General features: G+C 43.2%; 1 pseudogene across 1 annotated transcript; it reads right to left on the reverse strand.

Moving 5' to 3' along the window:
- Positions 1–3,100: 3,100 nt before the first annotated feature.
- On the reverse strand, positions 3,101–3,520 carry LOC309862589 (ubiquitin-conjugating enzyme E2 N pseudogene; annotated as a pseudogene). Its single transcript has one exon. The product of its transcript is annotated as a ubiquitin-conjugating enzyme E2 N pseudogene (transcript).
- Positions 3,521–5,930: the final 2,410 nt, after the last annotated feature.

Here is a 5,930-nt window from a genome sequence, read left to right on the forward strand (position 1 = left end):
AAACACAAGACACAGGGGCTCTAATCATAGCAGCACTTGTCATTTTCACAGTACTTTCTATTTGCAAATTATTCACAATCAGAATGTTTGGTACCAAGATGACCGTCATTTGATTCACAAAAAGTAGAAATGCTTGGGGCACCTGGGTGGCTCAGTGGGTTAAAGCCTCTGCCTTCAGCTCAGGTCATGATCCCAGGGTCCTGGGATCGAGCCCCACATGGAGCCCTGCATCGGGCTCTCCGCTCAGCAGGGAGCCTGCTTCCTGCCACCCCCGCTGCCTCTCTCTGGGCCTACTTGCGATCTCTGTCTGTCAAATAAATAAAAATCTTAAAAAAAAAAAAAAAGTAGAGATGCAATGAGGTAAAATACTTGTCAGAAATTAACAATTGAGGGGCGCCTGGGTGGCTCAGTGGGTTAAAGCCTCTGCCTTCGGCTCAGGTCATGATCTCATGGTCCTGGGATTGAGCCCCACATCAGGCTCTCTGCTCAGCAGGGAGCCTGCCTCCTCCTCTATCTCTGCCTGCCTCTCTGCCTGCTTGTGATCTCTCTCTGTCAAATAAATAAATAAAATCTTAAAAAAAAAAAAATTAACAATTGAAGCCAAAGCTAGAACACATGAGTTTTTTGAAACATAATCCTGAGATTCAGATGTACTAGCTCTTCTGAGTGTCTTTAAAAGGCTGGGTCTCAAGAATGTCAGAGTTCTTTAAAAAAGCCTTTTTATTTAAGGTTCCAGGCTTTGGATGTCCATTATAATTTTTTAATCATTACTAGAGAAAGTATATCTGATATCTCAGTTTATGGGTAGCAATCTCTTCCAAAGGCCACTTATCTGGAGATATTTCCAGGTGAATAGTTATATTCTAATGCAAACAAAATGTAAACTTCAGGAACTGTTTTTTTGTACAGCATAATTTATTTTCTTTGACCTGGAACAGCGCCCATTTGGAGATGCAATGTGTCGCCATAAAATGAGAAGTAGCAAATCTTTCCCACTGTACCTGTGGCCTGGTTTCCGGTGTAGACATTAGGACTTCTTTCACTGTGAGCTTTTAAAGCAAGTCATTTACTTCCCCATATTTCTCATTCGTCATGATTATCACACAAATGTTTGAAAATATTAATTAGTAATATTGTTTGACGACTCTAAATATGTCAAGACCAATTTTCCTCTCTGATTACTTTCTGGCTTTATTGAGATATTATTGATACATAACCCAAGCAAATTTAAGGTACACAATGTGATGATTTTTTTTTTAGAATAACAAAAAACACATATGTATTTTTTTAAGATTTTTAAAAAGATTTTATTTATTTATTTGACAGAGAGAGACCACAAGTAGGCAGAGAGGCAGGCAGAGAGAGAGAGAGGAGGGGAAGCAGGCTCCCTGCTGAGCAGAGAGCTGGATGTGGGGCTCCATCCCAGGACCCTGAGATCATGACCTGAGCTGAAGGCAGAAGATTAACCTACTATGCCACCCAGACGCCCTGTTTTTAAAGATTCTATCCATTTATCTGACAGACAGAGATCATAAGAAGACACAGAGGCATGCAGGGGTGGGGGGAAGCAGGTTCCCTGCTGAGCAGAGAGCCTGATGTGGCACTGGATCCCAGGACCCTCAGATCATGATCTGAGCCTTAGGCAGAGGCTTAACCTGCTGAGCCACCCAGGTGCTCCAACAAAAAATATTTTACTAAAACATAAGACTTAAACAGAGGTTGGGGTGCCTCGGTGTCTTAGCTGTTGAGCCTCTGCCTTTGGCTCTGGTCATTATCCCAGGGTTTGGGGATGGAGCCCTGCATCAGATTCCCTGCTTGTTGGGAAGCCTGCTTCTCCTTCCCCACTTCCACTGCTTGTGTTCCCTCTCTTGCTGTGTCTCTCTGTCAAATAAATAAATAAAAAAAATTTTTTTTTTTAAAAATTTTATTTATTTATATGTGAGAGAGAGAGCGAGAGCGAGCACAGGTAGACAGAGTGGAAGGCAGAGTCAGAGGGAGAGGGAGAAGCAGGCTCCCTGCGGAGCAAGGAGCCTGATGTGGGACTCGATCCCAGGACGCTGGGATCATGACCTGAGCCGAAGGCAGCTGCTTAACCAACTGAGCCACCCAGGCGTCCCTAAAATCTTTTTTTAAAAACATTTTATTTATTTATTTGACAGATAGAGATCACAAGTAGGCTGAGAGGCAGAGAGAGAGGAGGAAGCAGGCTCCCCGCTGAGCAGAGAGCCTCACTCGTGGCTCCATCCCAGGACTTTGGGATCATGACCGGAGCCGGAGGCAGAGGTTTCAACCTACTGAGCCGCCCCGGTGCCCCAATAAATAAAATCTTAAAAAAAAAAAAGACTTACTGAAGTTTCCAGACAAGCCATATGACATCACCACAATCTTTTTCTTGAAGGAAGGATTCTACACTTCACTCTCTCTCTGTGTCAAATAAATTAAACAAAACAAAACAAAAACCTTTAAAAGGTGGGGAGATGGAGCCCATAAAATTAGAATAAAACTATCTCTCCCACTCAAAAAAAATAATAAAGAAAAACACCCACACCCCTGTAGCTAACCCTGACAACTCCCTTGACTTACAGTGCTTTTTTTGCTTTTTCTTTCTATCTTTTTTTTTTTAAAGATTTTATTTATTTATTTGACAGACAGAGACCACAAGCAGGCAGAGAGGCAGGCAGAGAGAGGAGGAAGCAGACTCCCTGCTGAACTTGACCAGGACCCCAGGATCATGACCTGAGCCAAAGGTAGAGGCCTTAACCCACTGAGCCACCCAGGCGCCCCTCACAGTGCTTTATACTTAAACCGGGATGGCGGAAAGGAATACAGGCAGAGCGGGGCCAATGCTTTTAAACGTTTCACAACAATCCTGGTGATACTTCTAGCCTCAGCTCTTGCTTTGTGACAGTGAATCAGGATAAGACACGTATTTGCTAATGTGCATTTAATCACCAAAGGACTGAAGATGTCTGGTCTTTTATTCTGTAATGTTTCTAAAACTGTGTCCATAAAAAAGGAAGAAGTCTTGGCAGAACAGGAGAAGTGAGGCACACTTGATATCAGATGGATTCTGAATATTATTCATAGCATATAGCCTGGTCTATGCTCTGGCTGTTTCTACGGCTTGAGCTTCCTCGGTCTTCCCTGCTGTGCTCCATCATTTGCTAACGAATCATCTGGATTGGGAGCATTTTTAACAAAGTCTGAATGGACACCAGATCAGTGCAGATCTGCAGTGCTGGGGACCACTTACCTTTCGAAATATCTAAACCTATTCTTCCCAACTTGTCTACATTAGGGTGATAAATTTCGGTCACGAAATGTACATTAGGAGCTTCTTTGGGTATTCTTCTGGAAGGAATGGCTCAAGTTTAAAAGTCCCTTCCTCAAAAGTGGAATCCCGAGGGCCGCTATGAAAATGACGGGTGTTGCTTTCTTCTGGTTCTACTTTAATGCCAGGAACTGGTTCTGCCACCAGATGCTGAGTTTCCTTGATAATTCTGAGGGACAGCCTGGCCATCTGGTCAGATCCTGAGTTCAGCCTCTGGTCTCAACAAAGTGATGAATATATAGATAGATAGACAGATACGTATCTATCTATCTATCTATATCTTATATTTATAAATACAAATTTATGGGGTGCCTGGGTGGCTCAGTGGGTTAAAGCCTCTGCCTTTGGCTCAGGTCATGATCCCAGGGTCCTGGGATCGAGCCCCGCATTGGGCTCTCTGCTCAGCGGGGAGCCTGCATCTCCCTCCTCTACCTGCCTCTGCCTACTTGTGATCTCTCACTTTGTCAAATAAATAAATAAAATCTTAATAAATAAATAAATAATTTATATTTATAAAGATATAAATTTATATTATGTAACCTTATTTATAAATCAATTATTTTTATAAATAAGGTTAGATAATACTTCCATACCTTCATATAATAACCTTTTGTGTGGTGTGTGGTCTTCAATTTCCTTTTAAAATAAAGGCATGGGGGCACCTGGGTGGCTCAGTCATTAAGCACCTGTCTTTGGCTCAGGTCATGATCCTAGGGTTCTGGGATTGAGCCCCGCATCGGGCTTCCTGCCTGGTGGGAAGCCTGCTTCTCCCTCTCCCAGCCCCCTTGCTTTTGTTCCTGCTCTCGCTGTCTCTTTCTCTGTGTCAAATAAATAAATAAAATCTTTAAAAAAATAAAATAAGGGCGCCTGGGTGGCTCAGTAGGTTGGGCGGCTGCCTTCAGCTCAGGTCATGATCCCAGAGTCCTGGAATCGAGTTCTGCATTGGGCTCTCTGCTCCACGGGGAGTCTGCTTTTCACTCTGACCTTCTCCTCTCTCATGCTCTCTCTCACTGTCTCTCTCTCAAATAAATAAATAAAATCTTTAAATAAAATAAAATAAAGTCATCACTTAATATGTGCAGAACTATACAATTATATAATTTAAATATCTTTTCACTGGGGTGCCTGGATGACTCAGCCAGTTAGGTGTCTGCCTTCGGCTCAGGTCACAATCTCATGGGTCCTGAGCTAGAACTTTGAACCTTGAGCCTTAGCCTTGGGCTCCCTGCTCAGAGGGGCTATCTGCTTCTCCCTCTCCATCTGCCCCTCCCCCTGCTCCTTTTCTCTCTTGCTCACTCCCTCTCTCTCAAATAAATAAGTAAAATCTTTAAAATATCTTTTCACCACATGAATAGTTAAAATATAATTTGATATCTGTAATTCTAATAAGGTAATATAAGGTCATATATTTTTATAGACTTAGCACTGAAAAAAATTCAGTTGCTCTCTTCCCTAATAGTCTGTCATTTGACATTTTTAAAAAAGATTTTATTTATTTATTTGACAGACAGAGATCACAAGTAGGCAGAGAAGCAGGCAGAGAGAGGGGAGGAAGCAGGCTCCCTGGTGAGCAGAGAGCCTGACAGGGGGCTCAATCCCAGGACCCTGAGATCATGACCTGAGCTTTAACCCACTGAGCCACCCAGGTGCCCCTGTCATTTGACATTTGGGAACAGTCTGCCATTTTCCCCAAAAAGATAACTTTTGTTTTCAGGGGATGGAAGTTCCCTCATTGCTATCCTGTTACCTCCAAAGTCATGAGCCTCAAACTTCACTCACAATACTATCTGGGGTTGTTTGTGAAAGGTAACAATACGCCACCCCAAAATACACCTGTAGGAGTTTGGGACATGTCACCCCAAAATATGCCACTTCGGCATCATGATTCTTTTGGGCTGGAGGCACTTGAAGACAGCAAATGCAGAGAAATATAGATAAAGACTTTTCCTCAACTCTTATCTGCCTAAAGGCAGGCTCCAAATGGGACTCAATTGCTATAAATCTCTTTTTGGGAGTTTCATCACCCAGGGAGGATGGACTGTGCTCACAGGAGAGGGAGACTAAAAGTTGACCCCATATCCAGACATACTTTGCCACAAATAACCATACTTTCCCCCTTCTTCTCCTTCTCCTCCTCCTCCTTCTTCTTCTTTTTTAGATTTTATTGATTTATTTGACAGAGAGAGACACAGTGAAAGAGGGAACACAAGTGGTGAGGGGGAGGGAGGCTGAGGGAGTGGGAGAGAGAGAAGCAGGCTTCCCACCTGGCTGGATGCAGGGCTCAATCCCAGGACCCTGGGATCATGACCGGAGCCGAAGGCAGATGCTTAATGACTGAGCCACCCAGGCACCCCTGTACCATCCATCCTCTAAAGGCCTGCTCATCGTTGCTAAATAAATATAATTTTCTCTTTCCTCTAAAGTCTCCATCGCCCTTCCTCTTTCCCTATTAAAATGGTAGGTAAGCCTAAATGCTAAAGCTACCTTTATGACTTACTCATTTTTCTCTGGAATCGCCCAAGTGTACGTGAGATATGCAGGTTAACAACCTTCTGTTTGTCTTCTCTTGTTAATCCATCTCTTATACAGTGGTCTCAGC

Source organism: Mustela nivalis (genome assembly GCF_964662115.1).
Source record: "Mustela nivalis genome assembly, chromosome: 4".
Classification (NCBI taxonomy): Eukaryota; Metazoa; Chordata; class Mammalia; order Carnivora; family Mustelidae; genus Mustela; species Mustela nivalis.